This window comes from Nasonia vitripennis (assembly GCF_009193385.2).
Source record: "Nasonia vitripennis strain AsymCx chromosome 3 unlocalized genomic scaffold, Nvit_psr_1.1 chr3_random0007, whole genome shotgun sequence".
In the NCBI taxonomy this organism is placed as follows: domain Eukaryota; kingdom Metazoa; phylum Arthropoda; class Insecta; order Hymenoptera; family Pteromalidae; genus Nasonia; species Nasonia vitripennis.
The window spans coordinates 2,501,534-2,522,641 of record NW_022279626.1 but is presented as its reverse complement, the minus strand read 5'-3'; the positions used below and the strand labels follow the sequence as shown (position 1 = coordinate 2,522,641).

The 21,108-nt window shown below is 35.6% G+C and overlaps 2 protein-coding genes across 6 annotated transcripts in view; one reads left to right on the top strand and one right to left on the bottom strand.

Annotated features, from left to right (window-relative positions):
- Positions 1-21,108, bottom strand: part of LOC100115618 (Kruppel-like protein 1) — a 343,702-nt gene that overhangs the window by 232,432 nt on the left and 90,162 nt on the right. The gene's annotated exons all lie outside the window — the stretch shown is intronic.
- Positions 1-21,108, top strand: part of LOC103317005 (glutamate receptor ionotropic, kainate 2) — a 661,640-nt gene that overhangs the window by 631,343 nt on the left and 9,189 nt on the right. The window lies entirely within an intron of this gene.

The window sequence follows — 21,108 nt, the reverse complement described above, 5'->3', positions numbered from 1 at the left end:
GTTATGTTGTACAGTCGCCGGACACAATAACTTTGCATTCCGCGCCACAAATGGCCTCTGGTCCTGTTGTTAACTGGGGCTTGGTCAACAAGGTTAGGTCAGATGCGGCCAAGTTGAACCACTGCTGCATCTAACCTAACCTTGTTGATAGAGCCTCAGTTAACAACAGGACCAGCAGCCATTTGTGTCGCGCAATGCAAAGTTATTGTGTCCGGCGACTGCACACCTGCTTTACATACTGGTACGACTTCAGCATTGTTTAATGCATCCGGACACATCGCTTTTTCAATACATAGGTTAAACATCTGTGTTAGTGGTATTGTGATATAACTACAAATAACCTTTAATGTCTTACTGTTTATTTTATAAACTCCACCGCTTTTTTTATTTAGATTGTTTATTTAATTTATTACTTCACTGGTACTTGTAGTCACAGAAGAAGAATTTGTTCTTCTATATTGTGATCTCTACTTTGTCAGTAATTTTATTATCATTAATTCATATAGAACTTATGGTATTCTAGGTTTTTTCAACTTATTTTGTTGCTTATGATTCCCCTAAGTTTTTTTGGCTTATTTGCATCTTTAATAAGATTTTCCAGTGTTTTACTGTTACGAGTGAAGAGTGTAACGAAAAAGTGACTGACCCCGGGCTTGAACCGAGATCCTCGGAATTGCAAGGCAGACTTCTTTGGTTTCTTTTTCTTCAGAAGAATTCTTTGGTTTCACATGATTTTATTATAGCATCAGCGATCCAATTTTTCCTACCATGCTGTTTGTTTTTCCTTTTGTTTGATTTAGACTATTTAATGCATAGCTTAATATCGATTATTAAATTATCAATAACTAGGTTTAAATCTCGCATTGACAATTTTATTCCAGTTTCTAGTAGCAGCAATATATCTTAATTTGTTACAGTTTAAAAATATTGAAGGTTTAGTTTGTTCTCTTTTTATCTTGTTGACAACAATAAAAATAGGTTAGTACAATAGTCTTTTATAGATACTTTGAGTTTATAAGTAAATGTATTCAAGTTATTAGTTTGCAGAATCCTTTAGTTATGCTCGTAGTGCAGCCTTGTTGCATCAACAAAACCATGTTTATAACCTTACTTAAGGAAATTGTACAAAAATTCTTTGAGTCATTGCATTCCAACAGATCAATATGAAAATCTTCTATGACTAGATGATTTTGGATATTATTTTTTGTTTAACAGGTATCTATTTTAATTCAGTGTCAATTTAGTTTTTGGTATACTATGAGATCCATACCTACACGATATTTTAATATTACTATTATCATTTAGTTTAACTTCGATACTACCAATAATCATCAATGCAATTTAATCTTGACTGTATAGCTTATGCAAATTTTGAAGTACAATCCATAAATAAATTGGAACGGATTTAATTTTTTAATCAAAAATAATTTGACACTTAAATATTAATTTCATAAGATGCGAAGTATGCCAGTGTATGCTGATGTGTGGTATATAATTACATGTTACAAGGAGTCATAGCATCAAGTCATAGTAATTATTAGAGTACTACAAGTTAGGTGTCAATTATCACTAATCTAAAAAGTTATGAAATCCTTAAAGAAATTGAGACAATTGTTTACAGCGTACAAAATTTTTTCTGTATTTTTATCAATATACGCTAATGAATGTAGTGGAATCAGTTTTAAAAATGTCAAATATTAAAAATCAGCACACAGGCAGCCATCATTTCTTATTACTTCAAAAAGAATCAATCTCACCATAGCTTTAAGATGACAATCCGATTTGTGTTTAATGATTTCCCTTCATCTAAATCTAAATCTTCTAAAACTAATTCGAATCATCTTATGCAAAGAAATGAGTAGAATCATAAATATATAGAAAATCAAGAAAATGTCTCTTCATTATACAAGAAACATTTCAAGTTAAAGCAGATTTTTATCTTGAATCTATAGTGAGATTAATTCTTCGTGGAGTGAAAAATGACTTTTGTCAGTGCAGGTAAGTTAGAGTTTGATGACCAGCAGTTACAAAAAATAAGATGACTTTTTAAAATTATAATTTCAATGCTTACTTGCCGTTCCGTCATCTTGTAGTCTACGATGTCCGTAGAGTTAATCATATGCACACTTACTAAAAACAACGTATTGATTACTTGTCAGTCAATCCCCACATAAATATAAAAACCGCTGCCCATTCTTTGGCACGTAGCTTCCACGAACTAAATGTATAGTACCAATTGATAAAATATCGCTTAAATATACAGTATATAAATGCTTTTAGAAAATATTTTTTAACGTAATTATTTTACTGAAGGAACATGGCAATCAGAAAGATCTGATCAAAATCTTTAAAAAATAGTAAGGGTGACACTTAGAGGGGTAGGATGACAGTAACAGTGGATGGACCCATTAAAACTAACGACCAAACACGCACTTGACTACAGGCGTATCGCTAGTACTCCCTTTAATCACCTTTTTTATCATAAAGGGAACGGAATGATCAATCTGGAAATATAAATGTCTAGGTTTTGGGCATATTGCCGAAAAGTGCACAGCAACACAAGATCGAAGTAACTGTTGTTACAAATGGGGGAGCAGGGAACATAATGCAAGACTATGTAGCAGTCAACCGAACTGCTTTCTCAGTCAGGGAAGAGGCACAAAAAAGAAACTTGAACATGCAGTTAGTAGCTACACATGTCCAGTCTACAGATAATTAAAGACAATAAAGATAGTGTAGCTGAATCTAAATGACAGTAGGACACAAAAAAATGAGACGCTAAAAGAAGCCTACTATTATCTGCTGCTATTTGATAAAATAAGAAGAATAATTTTGTTAACATAATAAAAAAAAAATAATTTATTCAGTAAACATACGTTTATTTTGTGTTTTAGTCCTTATAAATTAGAATAATTCTTTTATACTAAATAATGCAACGTTAATATCAAATTTAGATTTTATTAGAGAATAATCTTATTACTAGCAAATATAATGCTCGCTTCGCTCGCAGATCATATATGTTGTTTATTATTTTTCATTGTGGGGCAAGTTTTACTAGAATAAAATATGTGAAAATTACTTTTTTTGTATAAAATATGTCCATATAATATTTTATCATTAAAATATAGTTTGTGATGCGATAATATAAGATACAAAAATACTTTTCAATATGTACTATTCTCAAATATTTTTTGAATTAATTATTATAATGTTTTAGTAAATCTGTATATAATTCTGTTTGATTATTATTATAAATAACAATTGAAAACGATATAACAGATGATTAAAGTGTGGAAAAAGCAACAAAAATATATATTATTACGACAAAATAATAATTAAACATTACATACTACAATGATATATTGGAATTATACATGTGTATATAAATGTACTAAGATGAAAATATATAAGTATCTGGACATTTATTGCGATAATAAAATTAATAACATACTTTGATTAAAATAAATTGACGCAAAAAAAAGATTGTTAAGAACAACTATTAAAAGTTAACAGACAAAGAAAACTAAGATTTACATCAGCTTTGGGTGCGTATATTAGTTGCACGGGTTGTGAGATCTTATTAAAACATGCATATATAAACATATATGTAGACATAAACAAGGAAATCAGGACTTATGCTGACAAAATTGAACAAAATTGAAACGAAAATGGAATTATGTTGACTTTTGCGAAATTATGCAGACGTCAGCATAATTTTGTGTTGATTGCTTTAGCGAAAAGGGACTTATGCTGACAAAAAACCTCTTTTCTATGTATGTATCCGTACTACATGAGTACGTATATATATATATATATATATATATATATATATATATATATATATATATATATATACTAGTGGGGCTTCGCCCTCCTGCTCGCTTCGCTCGCCAACCCCCCATTTTAGTTTCTGTATGATTTTTATTTTGAAAATGTTATCTTCATGATCTGATGATTACGTTCTAGTTGGTGAAGATCCATCTTATTGTATTATATAAAATTTGTAAATCATTAAAAAGTCAAGAATTTAATGTTTGTCGAAATAGAGAAAATCAAAAGAAAAAAAGTAAAAGTACTGAATTAACGTCGAACTTCTACTGCTAATGGCATTTAAAATATATAGTTTTTTTCCATTTTTTTGGAAATTGTTTTAAAATTAATTTTGATTCTTCTTATTTTTGATTATATGTTACAATTATAAATAAATCTGGTACGCCACTCTTTTTTATAGTAACCATTGCGGCTTTTTTGTATGACCTGTGGCCTCTAATATATGTTGATGATCGATCTTTTTGTTTTTACGTAGCATAATGAGGAAAAAATCTGTTTTTCATTTTATTAATGTTTTAGTAACATAGCGATTCTTTAATTTAGTTTTTTGTGATAATTTTATAGGAAGAGTTATTGAAAATAGTAAATCTGTACCTAAAAGTGAATAATATTTCCTATGTTTTTACCGCAGATAATTTACATTATCGTTTATCGTTCTTTTGTTATGCACCAAAAGTAAAATTTGTTTAAACCGTTATAACTCGATCACTACACTGTATAAGTTCTACAAAATCTTTATTGTTATAAATAATAAATATCAAGTTATTTCTCTAATTATTTTCTGAGAAAAAAACTGAATTATTAAAAAATAAAGTTTTTGTTTCCTACCTATGGAAGCTTTGCATTTTACAGACCAAGTTAATTGAAGAAAGAAGGCATAAATCATATTAAAAATTTGGATCTAGACGGATTTTTTGGTTATCTTAATTCTTATTTTTATATGAATTTATCGATCTCTGCAAGTTAAATATACTTCTTAAATCTTTACTTGTAACTGCTTATTAGCTGTATTCGATTTATATTTTGTCAATATTTTTTCGAAAACTTTAAAATAAAAATAGATTCATGATAAGTAAATTGATGTACTTAAATGCCCGCTCATTAGGTTAGATCTTGATCCTTTGAGCCGCCATGCATATTAAAAAACTTCCGTTTTAAAAACCACTTAAACATATACATTTTTAATTAATCATATTAAGGCCTAGAGACCTATCGGCAAAAAATTGATATATAACAAATTCTTATCCAATTTTCTACTGTATATAAATATTTATATGTATATAGCAAACCCATGTCTGTTCCATATTGAAACGTAGCGCTTACAAACTAATGCTTCTACACTCGCAATGATTTTTTGTGGATAGAGTTTATAATACAAATTGCTCACATTCGTCAAAAAAAAAAGGAATTAGTCATTGTTTGCTGGAAGTCAAGGGGCTGTCGAAACGAACTTTACTGACTGTGACCTCACCTTGCGCCGTAGTTCTTATTATTTGCTTTCAATATACTTTAAATTAATCAAAATCAAATTGATAATTGTTCCTTATTGTGTAAGTGATCTCGAAACACAGAGTATTTAGTGATTTAATTATTAAAGAACTTTATATGATAAAATATTGTACGAAAAAGTGTCGGTCATCTTACTGATTCTCACTTTCATCGTCGCTTCCACCTTGTGCCGTAGTTCCTATTGTTTGTCTCAATTACATACATTGGTGTACATATTAAGGTGCTTGTAAATATATAGTTTTATTATACGCACCTCGGAGCACCACGTTGATGTGCAATAAATGAGTTTATGTACGATAAATGAGTGTATGTACTTATTATTCATGATCTAAAAATCTTTTTGAAGTTATGAAAACCAGAACATGTCGACCAATCAGCGTGGCTCCGACATCCCCTATATGAATTGTTTTGCTCTTTTAAAAAAATGGCTACTTGACCATCGCAGCAATCGAGCACCAAGAGCCTAACCTAATCATCCATGCGCCAACCTTTTGGTTAATTCACAATCTCTTAGCCACTCCAAGCTCAGCACATGTACTGCTTACTAAGCCATTTTTCCAATGCAGCTTCTGTTTCTGTCCTGATATTCTTAGCTTAAAGAAGCTACTTTAGCCTAATCACGATACACGGGCCTAAACCGAGTCATTGAACGTCTTAATAAAGCCTGTTACCGCATCAACCTAAAGGAGACTTCGAAGGTAGTCACAATAACTTCGTCCTAATTAGAACAAATCCAGACAAAAATCTAAGGTGCACAACATTTGCCTTCATTCTACGTGAATTGTCCACGAATCTCAGCTGGCTCTCAGTAGCCGAGTTTCTAACTTGATTCATACGTCAATACGGATTTTTTCGGTAAGTGAATTTTCTTAGGAAAGAATAAGTAGAATATCACGATATTTATACAGAAAGTAGTTCTTATCATGATTCATCAACATGATTTCGTTAAGAAGTTCTATAGTTTAGTTTTTGTGTTATAATAGTTTAAAAATTTGCACTTTTTTTTCTAAAAAACAGTAATCTTATCTCTCTGAGGTATGGAGATAAATAATTTTATTCTCTTTAAGGTAGTATTCAGTGTGTTTCAAAAATAACATAAAAATTAACGATTTTTACGTTATACGGTAGAGGGGGGGGGGGTGTCTTTCACATTATTCAAATCACATGGAAAATGAAAGAATTTTTCCTTATTTTGCGGGTGGGGGGGGGGGGGGAGCTGCAAGGGGGCTGCGAGGAGGTGCGGTGGAGAGTATACACAAAATAACTATATAATATAGGTAGATATATAAATAAATATACACAGTTGCCTGTACATAGGGATGGCATACGTAAACATTAATAGTAATAAACTTAAAACTACAATATAGAGTCAAGATAGCGCAATCAACGCTGTCATGCCCTTATACTATTCCATGAAGAAAAAAACAATATTAAAATATATAACATCCAAAATAATTGTGTTAAATACAGCCACATAATAGCTAGTTTTTTTGCTTACTGTTTTATCAATTTTAGTCAATAGTAGATTCTTGTTTCTTGTCTTATTTGTACTTCTTACATATCTGTCTCTTAACTCGTTATAATGATATACTATACAATCTAGTTCAAACATTTGCCTTATACGTAGATGTTGGTTCTGTGTTATATAACAGTTTTTATTTATAATTCGAAGTATTTTCTTCTGTATACCTTGAATTAAATTCAGATAATTGTTATAAACCCCATGCAATTATTCGCAATTATTCCATAGTTTGTAATACTTTGAAAGAAGGCATAATATAGTAACATTAGTGTTTTACTATCCATAACTTTCTTTAGCTTCGCAAAAATAAAGATTAAATATCTTGTTGATTTTATAATATAATTTATTTGCTTATTTCACTTCATGTTATAGTCTATTAATAATCCTACATATCTATAACTGTCTACTCTATTTATTACATTATCACCAAATTTGATGTTTAAGGTGCTAGGCACACTATCACAGTAATTGCCATATGCAATATATAGGGTTTTGTTTACATTGAGCGATAATTTATTTAGGTTTAGATATATTGCCACCTCACGAAGATATTCACTTGATCTTTCTTGTGCAGCTGTCCACGAGTTATCACATGAAATGATAACTGTGTGATGAATTTGTTAATACATATTAAGAGTAGGTAATGATCATTGAACGGAATATTTAACTTAAAAGACTCCAACTCAATATTTCTTACTTTGGCAAAACAGTTGTCTATACACGTACCGTTCTCACTGTTCTGAGATGGTCTTGTGATTTCTCTAAAAAATGGAGTATATTTATTTTCAAAAAAATTATTCATAAATTCTTGAGCAATTGTCTTTTCAGCTAAACCAATTTTGTCATAATTTATATCCCTTATATCAATATTGAAATCCCCAAAATACATTGATTTTTTATATTAACCTGTTTAGACAGAAATTTTCTTACGGAATTAGTAAATTCAGATTTCGATATATCATGGCATCTGTACATAGCAGAGATCCTGATTGCCTCACCCGACTCTAGAAAAGTATCAGAACTTACAACACTCAATCTATCAATTACTGCTATTTTAGTTATTTCCTGTATATTCTTTTTTATATATAATATGACTCCATCAGCCCTATTAATTTTACTATCATTGTAATAGCTTTTATAGCCTTGTAATTGATAGTATTGAGGATATTGCAAGATCCATGTTTCCGTACATATTATTATAATTGGTTTTACTACCAAGCTTTCAATAAATGATTCTAATTTCTCGTAATTCGCATTTAGACTTCTTATATTTACACACAAAATTAAGTTCTTTTTCTTCGAGATACTCTTGTTGAGTGATCTGATGTTTTCTGCATCACGTTCTATATTGTATGTATCTTCAAAGTTGAATTCTTGGGCCATTAGTTAATCCTTATTTCTTATTCTATTTGCTATACGTGTGTTAACTGAGTTGAGTGATGCAGAAGACATCCCAGATGCTTGCATAGCTATAGCCTTGCTTGAAGTATTTTCTGCCATACCGACATATCTCGGTAGTACAGGTTGTATCGTATAATCAGTAAGGTCAATGAACTTCCTTATCTTATTTTGTAGAATGCGTGGCTATCTGTTGCCATATGTTCAGTATTATATTGAGTTTTGTACTTATTATTGCTGAAGATACAATTAGGACAATTCAATTTATCACCCGAACAATCTTATGATTACCTGCACATTTTAAACATGTGTGATTATTTGTGCACTTAAAGCCATTGTGTCCATATCTACCGCAATTAAAACATGGTTTAACGTTGCAATAGTCGTGCACCTTACAGTTTTAATAACCTACGATGATGCTGTTTTTATTCTCTCTTACATGTTGATACAATTCAGCAGGGATTTCTAATATAACTGATTGTAGATGAGTTTTAGAGTTATCATATGAGTGCAATACTGTACACTCCTTGTTATATTTACTAAAATTCCTTTCATTTATGTCATCTTCAATTCTTTTATTGTCTAGGGTTTCAAAATGATTTATTCCAACTACTTTTACCTTTGGATTCTCTATTATTTCTTTTATAACATCACAATTTTCATCAAGCTTTTTCTTTAATACATTATATGCTTTGCTTACACTTACTTCTGTTATAATTAGTTTTTTTGCTCGTATACTCTTATCTGTAATGAGATAGTGTGCAACCACATCGTTTATTTTGTCAATAGAAAATTGTTTAGTATCTTCATTTTCAACTATGATTTTTGGGACTCGTTTTGGCTTATTATTAGACATGGCACTCGAAATTACTTGAGCATAGGTTTTGTTTTTTGAGCTATTTATTTCACTTTTCTGCTTATCAAGTAATTCTCTCAATAATTTATTTTTTCCATCAGTTCTTTATTTAATTTTTTTAATAGGGCATTTTCACATTTCAAATTACTGTCTATTTTTACACTATTCTCATCATCACCATCACTATCAGCTTCAGACACACTTAATTAATCACTTTTTCTCAGATTGTGTGCTAGTTTAATCTAAGCAATGATCAATTTAGCTTTATTACTCAGCACATTCGTATTCACTTTAGGTTAGGTCTATTTGGTTATGTTCCGGACATAATCCTAGAACTCCACTAATTTTTTCTGCCCCATCTATTTTAGCAAAATCACTAGTATGAAAAGCCTCCTCACATATTATACATTTTGTCATGATTTTAAAATACAATTTATGTCTTCAGGTAGATAATATATTAAATATAAAACTAACAATTAGATTTTTGTTTGTATTCATAAATAATGTGTTCATTTAAAACATTGGGTTACTATCAAATTTTCAACTCAAGAAATACAAATATTTACATTATTGTATCTAAATTTTTGTTGCCTACAATCATATTTGTATGCTGAACTATGATTTCCAATCGATATATTGCCAAGAAAGCAGCTTTTTTTACAATAAACAAGCATGTCTCAACAAAAATGCTAAAATCCGTTTAGGATTCTTCAGTCCAAATGTTTAGACCATGAAGTTGGCCGCACACGGCTAGTGTTAAGACCCTGAATTTAGCCGCACATATTGCTTTCCCACATACTTATACAGGCTAGTGGGATTACTGATGTGATCACCCATATACCGACCAGCGGGACTACGGATGTGATTTCATTAATTTTTTTTTTTATTTAATATCAAGTGGCGCGGTAGCTGTAGCCAGGGTAGCCGATGACGATGTCTAGAAGGAGTGCACCGTGGTTTTTTTGTGTCAAGGTGTAAAAATCATTCGAGATAGGTGTCTAGAGGTACAAGGTGGCCGATGACAACGTCTAGGTGGTGCGTTAGAAGAATTAGTTTCTGGAAATATTAACGAAAGTTTTAATAATTAATTTTAATAATTAATTTTAAACACTTTTTAAAAAATAATAGACAATATGAAAATGCACTTGCCTTCGCAAGTTTAGGAGTTAGCTTTGACGCTCGTTTCGAAAAAGGCCCTCAAGTTATTAGAATAAGTGGTCAAATTTACCACAATATTCATACTTAACATCCAGACGATATGGGCAACTATACAACATTAATAATAAAATCGCCTCGCAATCACGATTACAAACTAATGTCATGTTCTTTAATGCTATTAAAGAAATTAGATAATTTCTTTAGACAAGTAAACATATACGCTAAATCATACTAAATGATGCACGAAGTAGAAATGGAAGAACAAAAATTGTTTGAAACACAACAACGTTGAGTTTAATAGTAAAGAAATTATAATGTATTCAACACGCAATTTTAATTATGATAAACGTATATATAACGCAATGAAGTAGCTTTAGTATTTGTAGGTGAAAATGGTCAACCACCAGAAGATTAAGATGTATGTATATATTCAAAACATAAAGCACCTAATAATATACCGTACATTAGTAAACATGTAGATCCTATGTCATATTTACTTATATATCCTAATAAAGGTTTTGGATAGATGCCCAATATCAAAAATAAAAATAACAAAAACAATACTCCAATGCTATAATCTTATTGTCATAAATTTAGCATTAGAAACAATTTTAATTCTTACTTAAATTTTAAAAAATTAACTGGACAATAGATTGTTGATGTTTGGGTAAAAGTTGAAGGTCCACTATTATTTATTATTATTTTTTTTTTTAATAAAAATCAACACCAATTAAGGTCAGATTTATACAAAGGTTTCACGGTTCACTTAAAAAATAAAAGTAACGATGACAACGTAGAAATTGAAAAATGGTTATGTTACCTTCAACATTTTCAGGAAGTCCATGATCGTTGCAACAAAACTTTTTAGATTCAATCACAATAGTTCTAAAGTATGGTAAACCAGATCTCTGCATTACTATGATATGTAACCCAAAATGGAAGGAAATTATACAAAATTTGAGAAAAATGAATCAACTATTGATAGACCTGATTTAGTAGCAAAAATTTTTAATGCAAAAGTTAATGAATTATTATTAGTACATTACGTGTGACCTAAGAGGCACTTTATCACACGACGCGTAGTTAGATACCGCAGCGCCATGTAATAAAATGCCAACTTAGGTTTCAAGTATCGTATACTATTTTATAGCATCTGCCTGCCCTAAGTCCTATATCACAGCTATCCGTGATATAAGCAGTCCTGTACGGTATCGTGAGGTTAGCGTCCTTACTACACTCGGACGATAAAGCACGGTGCGATAAAGGAGTACTTAGGTCACGCAGTGTTGTAAATGAAATTAAAAAAAAAAACATTTTTATCTCACTTTATCCAGTTCTAGCCCCCAGGTATTGCCAAAAGCCCTCCTGCAGGCCCAGAAAGTGCCTATCGCTTTCTTGCATTTATCTTTAATATGTTTCCCCCAGTTGAGTCTGGCGTCGAGCGTGACTACCAGGTATTTGACCTCCTTTACCACTTTCAGGGGAACTCCATAGAGTTGGAGCCCTTCCATTGGCTTGGTTTTATACCTGTTCGTACACATCATGACACTGACTTTGTTAGGGTTAACCCCCAGATTTACTTTATTACACCATTTCTCTACCAGGCCCAGTGCAAAGAAGACCTGCTAGCACGTCCTAATCAGGATGACGATGTCGTCTGCATATGCCTGTGAGTTTATACCAGCCTCGTTAAGGATGCAGAGCAAGCTGTCCACCACCAGGCACCATAGTGTCGGTGACAGCACCCCTCCTTGTGGGCATCCCTTCCTCACCACTCCTTTGCAAGAGTACGCTCCCCAGGCAGCCACTATCGTCCTGGTCCTCAGCATAACGCTGATCCACCTGGCGATAGTTACTGGTATTGCGTGCTCCTCCATACCTGCTGAAATGGCCTCGCCGGTCGTGTAATTAAAAGCACCCTCGATGTCCAGGATAGCCACCAATACCAAACCCCTATTTTTCATGCCCTTTTGAATGGAGCTAACCGCGCCCACCAACGCTGTGTCCACTGACTTTCCTGTCTGGTAGGCATGCTGCTTCCTGTGCAGCGGCGCTTCTAGTAGTGATGACTCCTTAATTTACCTGTTAACCAGCCTTTCCAGGGTTTTGAGTAAAAACGAGTTCATGCTGATTGGCCTGAAGTCCTTTGCGACCACATGATTTGTCTTACCTGGTTTCGGCAGGAAAGCCACCCTTGCCTGCCCCCATTCTTCCAGCACATAACCCAGTGGCAGACAGGCTGAGTACAATTTCTACAAGGCTGGGACAAATATGTGTATGCCCTACTGCAGCAGAGCCGGGAAAATGCCGTCCGGACCTGCCGCTTTCTAGGGCCCGAACGTCCCCATAGCCCACCAATAAGGCAACAATAAGGCAAGTTCTAGTCGAGACGGGACTGCCGCTGATCAATGTATATATTCCGTTTTAACCTGCGATTTTGCCGTTGTGAATCCAAGGTTCTTGGATTAGGCAAATACCTGTACGCACCCCCGCCATGCGTCTAGCAAGAACGGCCAAGGCACTCTTGCAATGGTGCAGATTAATTTGCGTAAACTCTATGGTCGTGTCTGGTACAGATCTGGCCCCATTCATATTGTTCACACTCTTGCGTTGCCCCCGATCAGCCATCTTGTTCGAGAGCGCTGCTACCCGCATCAACCTCTATGTTTACCTAATTGAGGCCGGGATCGACCTCTATAACCTCGACTTTCGTCTGTCCCGGCTCTTCCTGTCTTTTCCTTGAACGGGACGACGTGTACCCTGCCGCCTCCACAGTCAAATGTCATCAGTGCCTCGACCTCAGTCCTTTCCAGCAGCACCCGAATGGCCGTCTCCTCCTTCTTTTTCCCCTCGGTGCCCACCGTCACCGTTTTGGTTTCAGCGGCCACCCAGGAGACCGGTGTGAGTGTGGTGTTCTACCTTTTCAAGCGCTTCACCACAACCTTCGGAGTATGCACTTCGGGGGCGTAGATCATCGCTCTGACCAGCTTCTGGTGGTCTCATATCCCAATAGCCTTAAGTTGCCCCCCCCCCCCCCCCCCCCCCAACACGACCATTTAGTGGCATTACTAAGTAACCATTCCTTGTCCTTTTGGTCCTTGCAGTGGAAGATTTGTGCACCCCTCTGGTACCAATTATCCAAGAAACTCGGAAAATTGCCTCCGTCTGAGGCGTCATCAATCTCCCTTTAAAACCTCCAGGAATCTTTTTTCCCTGGTCCTCGTCAAGGCGCTCTTCCGGGTACTTGACCGGAACGATGGCCACCTTTAAGTCAGTAGCCATCGCTCGGCTGTAGCTCTTTAGAGCATCCCCAACAAACCTCTTTTTGAGCTCCCTTGGGGTGCAGCTGTCAGACTGTTGTCTTCTGGTCGCGCTCGCAAGGGTCCCAACCTGAGACCCCCAGAAGCGTCCTCCAGACGCTTCATCCTTAGCTTCGCCCCTGAGGCTAGCTTCATATTAGCGTGCCTGTTTATTTTCTTTACCTTATTGTTTTCAATTTTGAGGAGGCACCGGTATTTACCGCCTGGTGACTCTCCTGAAAATTTGCACCGGTATTTGCCGTCTTGACGACAGTCGCCCGGTCTTTCAGAATACCGTCCGTGAGGACTTTATTTGAGCTGGGGAGCTCCTTTGTTGCTGGCACTTTTGCAACAGTTTCCTGTGTTTCATTCTTTTTCCATTTCATTTTGTATGCTATACGGGTGTGTTAGTGTGTGTGGGCCAAGATCTGCCCCCGCATCCTGGACCAGTACGCCGCCTAGAAGCCAACCACGGCGGAGAAGCCAACCCTGACGCCTGTGGCCTCAGCAGAGCCCCCCGCCCAACCCAACATGGCCCTATCTGGTCACCAACCGGCACTGTTAGTTTAGGCGAGATTTTTCGTCGGCTGATAGAGCAGCCAGATCATGCTAGTTCGGCTGACCCAGGCCCCTGTACTATTCGACGGCCTAGGAGCGCCAGACAACCTAGTTTTCCTACGGTACCCTCAGATCGACGCAGTCAGTCCCCTTCGAGTGCCCCTGGTGGACATACGTGCCCGGGGGCAGCTTTGGGGTCGGCAGTATGTGAGTGTTGGGGTGTAACATGTGTGTTCATGGGTTGTGTTTCTCAACCGGCACTACCGCCTTTGATAGGTTGGGAGATTGCTCCTTGCCTCTAGTCGGTCCGACAGGCAGTTTTCGCTCTCCTCACTCTGATACGAGGAGAGTTGAGTGAGTCCCGCCCCCCGGCCCGTTGAGAGTCCGAAGCAAGGGAGAGCCATTTTTAGGAGGATCCCGCACTCAAGTAAGAGCCCTTTTTACGGGGATCCACGTACATTTGAAAGCCCATTTTACAGGGAATCAGACACAGCCAGAAACATACACTCTCTCTCGCCGGGTCCGGGTCCGAAATCCGCCGCACAATTGACCACAGGAGCCCCCTCACCGGCCCAACGGGCACACGACAAGGCGGCAATCCTTCGAGGGGGGAAATGAATCAAGATAATAATAAAAACAAATGCGAAAAAGAAAATATCAACTACGATGAAATAAAACAATATTTAAATACAAACTATGTAAGCCCTCCAGAAGCAATGTATCGTCTACTACAATATACAATGTTCGTTTTATCACACGTAATTTACCAATTAGCTGTAGATTAAAAAATGAATAGTTTGTATTCTTAAAGGAAGGATCAGAAGGAGAGTTGATTAATAAAAAACACTTTGACTGTATGGTTTAAACTAAATGCAAACAATCCGCAAGCTAGACAGTACTTGTATGTTGATATACTATATTTTTACATTTTCAATGAAAAAACAAAGAAATGGACACCAAGAAAAAAAGTTTCGAAGTCAATTATAAGCAAAATGTACTTTGTAAATCCGAAGGATCGTGTAAGATTTTTTTTAGGATTATTATTATGACATGTAAAAGGGGCTCAATCTTATACAGAATTAAAAACATTTAAAAATGTTACATACGCAATATTTCATGAAGTAGTTGTAGCTAGAAAATTAATAACCACCGATAAATAATAGGACAAATGCTTAGAAGAAGCAATCAAGGTTGAATTTCCTAACGCTCTGTGTAACCTGTTTGTTTATCTATGCGTATTTCATCATATTTTTTCAGTCTATTGTTAACTAAAGAAATAGGTGAAGATATCTTACTAAAACGTATCAATTCTATTTGAACAAGTCACGGGTATAAACTGACTGATTCCAATTTACTTCTCTAATAGCACACAATATTTGAAAAGATTTGTATATTTTAAAAACATTTTTAAAACAACAGTTGAGTTAACATTTTTATAAAATATATGACCGAAAGGTTTATAAAATATTTTTGAAATATGTGATTGTTAATACTGTAAAGGAAATATTAAAATATATTTTTAGTATATTTTTTCAAAATACATTTTCGTTTGACGCGATACAGATAAAAGGGCTCAGCCTTACTTTCTCGCAGTTGCTGTTCTTAGTAGGCGCACACCAAACACTTACACAAACTCTGCGATGCTAGTGTTGCTGGCTCACTCGCAGGAGCCGACGTCCTCTCGTTCGGTCGCTGATCGACAGACCGGGTGGTCCTTGCTTATGGTAGCAGGAGTTGCCATGGACGTCTACTCTTACTTTCTTGCACGCTATCAGTCGTTGCTGAATGCAGTCAGTCTCACACACGAGGGCTGACGTGTTCGCTTTTATGGCCGGAAACTATCTGTCTGTCCGACGGACCGCGACTCATACGCGAGGCCCGGAATCTTGCCTCGCACTTGCGCAACGTCACGTTTCACCGATACGCGAATCTACCTGATTTCGCACCTTGTTACAATAACATCAAATATCACAAAATAATTTTTTAACATTCCTTGCGCGAAATGCGGCTTTTCAGGCTCGTATTCTGTACGCGAAACACACTGTACGTTTTAATACTATTCCTTAATTAATCTTATCTCATACTTGAAAAGTCACGAAATCCAGTTTCTGGGCCCCTTTATCAGTGACCCCGAACACTCATAAAGTTTGTGCAGCGACAGTGCACCAGCTGTTCAAAAACATAACCTTAAATTCAAGCAGACGATGTAAACACATTTGCTCTGCGCAGCTTATAGAAAACTATGGGACAGCGATACTTAACTGTATTACACATAATAGCTTGTGCGGCCAATTTCACAGTTCTACTACTATTGGGCTAGAAACCCAACTTTACGGTCCTACCAAACTGCAGAAAATAGTAAAGATACGGTTTTGAGCATTTGTTGAGCATTTGTTGGAAATCTGTGTTACCGACACTTTATTTTATACTTGAGACATTAATTACCAAAAATGGTATTTCGAATTATATACTTAAAGAAATGATTTACAAAAGTACATAGTAAGTATACAATTCCGAAATCATTATGGTGGTACATGGGGTGACTTTTTTTATGCAATAATTCTAAGTTCTTCTATAGCGTAACGAGTTGAGTACCAGACTATCACGCAGAAGGTCGCTGGTTCAAATCCCCGTCACTTCGAGGCTTTTAATTCTTAAATTCTCATAGATTATAACACTCAGTTAATACTTTTCTGCCGTGTTATAACCAGGGCCAGAAGGACCCTGTTTATTGTAAATTAACGTCGGGCGTGCAGAAGGCACGGCTCGGCCGACTCAGATCATGCACGTGTTTTTACACGAGCCCGCGGAGGCGGCGTAGGTCGGGTCGTAGGAAATAACACACGAGAAGTTTAGATAAGGAAATGTATATTCAATTGTAACTACACACGGAGGTGCAAACGCCGCACACTTCGACGAACGATAAAGAGAGACGAGAGATATTACCCTGTCGACGTGAGAGAGTGAGAGTGCAGGTACTTACAACTCAGTAGTGGCAGTAGTACTTGACGCAACGGACGTGGTCCAGTCTCGGACGTGGAGATGCAACAGTTCGGACGGGCGTCGCAGCGACTCGTCGGTAACGCACGGACGAATATCGTTCGCTCTTGAGATGCTCGCAGGACTCACAACAAACCCGCGTATAGTAGCAGCGCGAGCTACTCGTGTGGATAGCGCAGCGAGACTAACTCTAGTCGCGGCTCTCCCGGCCGTCGGCACATCATTGTCATATCTCGCCAACGCTGTGCGGTCAGGCGGCAACCGCGCTACCTATGCTCTCACTCTCTCTGTTTCTATCTTGCCTCGTCTCTCGTTCTCGCTCGTTTCGGCGCTCGTTGGCAGCTTGCTGGAACAATAATCTTATTACAATTAGTACATGATTAGCCGTTAGACATTTGACGTGCACTCGGCCGTCACAAGATATGTATCACATATAATTTTTAAATTATTTCTATACATATTTCACTTTTTCCCCAAAACTATTTTTACTTAGGGGTTGAGGTAAGCCGGAAATAGACCGGAAGTAGATTGAAAGTCAACTAAATGTAGACCGGAAGTTGACCGGAATTAATGGGAAAAAATGCAAAATGATCCGGAAGTGACCGAAAATAACCGGCAAGGAAATATACCGAAAATGAACAGGAAGTGACCAGTTAATGCATATTTGCTGAAGTACTCTTATGGGGTCAATGAGAAATAAATTAACGAAATAAATTCAAATTTTACGAAATTTGAAAAGTATTATTCATAAACTGTAAAATTCACATCATCATCAATATAATTCATTTTCAAAAATGTACATTTAAATAAATATTGGGTTAAGGAAAAAATAATTTTGGTTCTTTCTAATAGATGACGTTGTATATCTATAGTAATACTTATTCAATGAAACCACACTATAGCATGTTTAGAAGTTTAGTCTATAGAATATTCTAGAGTACAAAGTAGCGTCATTCATTTACTGATTCATAAATTCATGCGCCTTGACAATGGAGATTCCAGAAGGCCACTTTTGTCACATTTTGCTTTTTTACTTTCGAGAAGGGAAAACAGCAGCGCAGGCTCATCAAAAATGGTGCAGTGTTTATGGTAATGAGTGCCTAAGTGAACGCAGTGTCAGAATTGGTTTGCTCGATTTCGTTCTAAAAACTTCGATCTTAAAGATGAACCTCGCTCTAGTCGGCCACCGTTGGAAAAGTCAATGAAACTCTTAAGAAAATCGAGATGGACTGACATATTTCATTTCACGACATCGCTATTGAACCAAACATCGATCATAAAACAGTTTTGAGCCATTTACATAAGACTGGATACAAAAAAAAGCTCGATACTTGGGTTCCACACAGATTAACGTCAAAAAATATAATGGACTGGGTTTTCTTTCGTGAATCCCTGCTAAACAAAACGAAATCAAGCCATTTTCGAAACAAATAATTACGGGCGATGAAAAACGGATCGCGCACGACAATAATGTGCTAAAGAGATCCTGAGCCCGTATTGACGCGAAGAAAGGTGTTGCGGAGTGTTTGGTAGAATTGGAAGGGTATTGTTCACCATGAGCTGCTCGAAACTGGACAAACGTCTGTCTACTGTCAACAACTAATGTGATTACAGCAGGCTATTGAAAAAAAATCGCCCAGAATTGATCAATAGGAGAGGCGTTGTCTTTCACTACAACAACGCTAGACCGAACATATCTTTAATGACTCGTCAAAAATTGAGAGAGTTTGGCTGGGAAGTTTTAATGCATCCACCGTATAGCCTGGACCTCGCTCCTTCGAACTATCATTTGTTCCGGTCTATGCAAAACTCTTCTAATGGTGTAAAGCTGGATTTAAAAAAAACTTGTAAAATTCACTTGGTTAAGTGATTCGCCCAGAAACCTCAGAACTATAATGCAATTTACACTGCCAGAAACATAACCTACAATAATCGTTTACAATTATTCTGCTAGATGGCGTTCGGCGTAATTTTTTTAATATGACATAATTTATGCCCTTTACATTTCATAAGTATTTTATAAAATTAATTAAATTAAACAATTTGAAAAATTTATATATTCCATTTAATAACTATCATAAATATATTCTTTAGATTTTTGAGTAGTATACGTGCATATAATCTTTAATTACAACTTTACATATCATAAACACGCATGTTTTTTTTCCATGATCTTGTATATATAATATATATTCAAATAACAAAGTCAAAGATAAAGGCACACTTGAGCAGTGACCTTCATTCAACATTTACTTTGTCTTTGTCTCTGACCACGGTAGTTTTAGATCAACGTGAAAGTGAAAATTTCCCATAGTGATAATAAAAATTTTATTTTTCAAGTGAGAAAAATATATGCTTTTGTTGTTCGACACGAGCACACAAAGATTTGAACAATGGATGGTAAGAAATATCCTTCTTAAACTATCGGAGTGCTAGGTAACTGTTCCTTTTTTGAGATTCAGATTTCTACTTGTCTTTTTTCTATAAACCAATAATACCTGTGGAAAATACTACGATTAATTCCGAAGATTCTGAATTTATATTCAAAACAGAAAATTATAAGTTTTTTGTTATAGAGTAGCATGAATAATCTATAATTAAAGAACATGCATCATTTTCTAGATAGGCATAATGTATTTTTATACAATTTTGCAGCATTTCAGTCTCTCGATAGCACAGGTTTAGAAAAATTATCCAAACAATTATATTCCGTAGATATACCTTATCCAGAAGATAGTCTCTCTAGTTTTACTAATGCTTTTGAGCAAAAATTTAAGTTTTCGAATTTTAATTCAATCAGTCATTCGCTATTTTAGGAAGTAAAATTTAAATAATATTTAAAATGCTAAAATTATCAAGGCACTCATTCTTTTTAGCTGTTATTGGAGGTACTGAAACATATCACCCGACAAACTCTCACACTCCAGATGCAACGCAGTCTTATTCAGTACATCATTTTAGTATTATTAACAAGTTAGCACAGTAATCAAGTGAGTTATTTTATTAATTATTAGCCACTGAACATTAACAGTATTATATTCCTGTAATAGACTTTGGTAATTTACCAAGCTACTAATCAACGAGTACAAGCTTCAGTCATCCTGAATTTTTAACAACGAACAGCAGTACTTTTCAAGTAAAGCAAACACCAAGTACGTTTTTTATTGATTTAAATATTAACTTTTTTCATACTGGATAAATTAACCCAATAATAAAATCTGATTATGATTTTTCATTTGAAGAAGATTCTAGTCAGGAGTACGATAATTATGACAATGGAAATGAAAATGAAGATGCTTATGATAATGAAGATAAAGATCCTGATGCTGATGATGATGAAGAGGAAGAGGCATATGATGACAGTAAAAGTTTTTCACCTAATAGAATGGATATTGAAATTGCAGAAGAAATTCGCAATCATTCTACACCATCTACTTCATCATATGAAATGGGAGACTCGCGGATATTCCCTAAAAGAGTGACCAGAAATCCTGACCAGCCCTTAACTAAAAAAAGAAAGCCTAATAAAAGTAATTGGATAAATGAAGAAGTAAAAAGGCCAACGCAGCGGGTATTGCAGGCACTAGTACAAGCGGATGCCTAATTTTTAAAAGAACAATGTGTATGGGTTGCAGTGAATGTCGTTTTTCTTGTCAGAAAAAAATAACAGCTCAGCAACAAAAACAGCTTTTTGAAGATTTCTGAGCTATAGCTGATCGTACCCGGCAGTGGGACTATCTTGCTCAATTTACAGAATTGAAAAGTCTAGCTAAAAATGAAACAGAGAGGAAAAAGATGAATAATGTGTATTTTTTGAAACCTCGGCCAGCAGCCAGCAGATCACCTCCTTGTCTTCGTTTCGGATGGCAATGCGCACGAGGTTCTCTCCAAGTTGCGCACGAGGCTCTCTCCAAGTTGTTGCCGTTATTGTCGAGGCAGCATGCAGTCCAGATGAGTGGCGTCGATCGCGGCCTTCT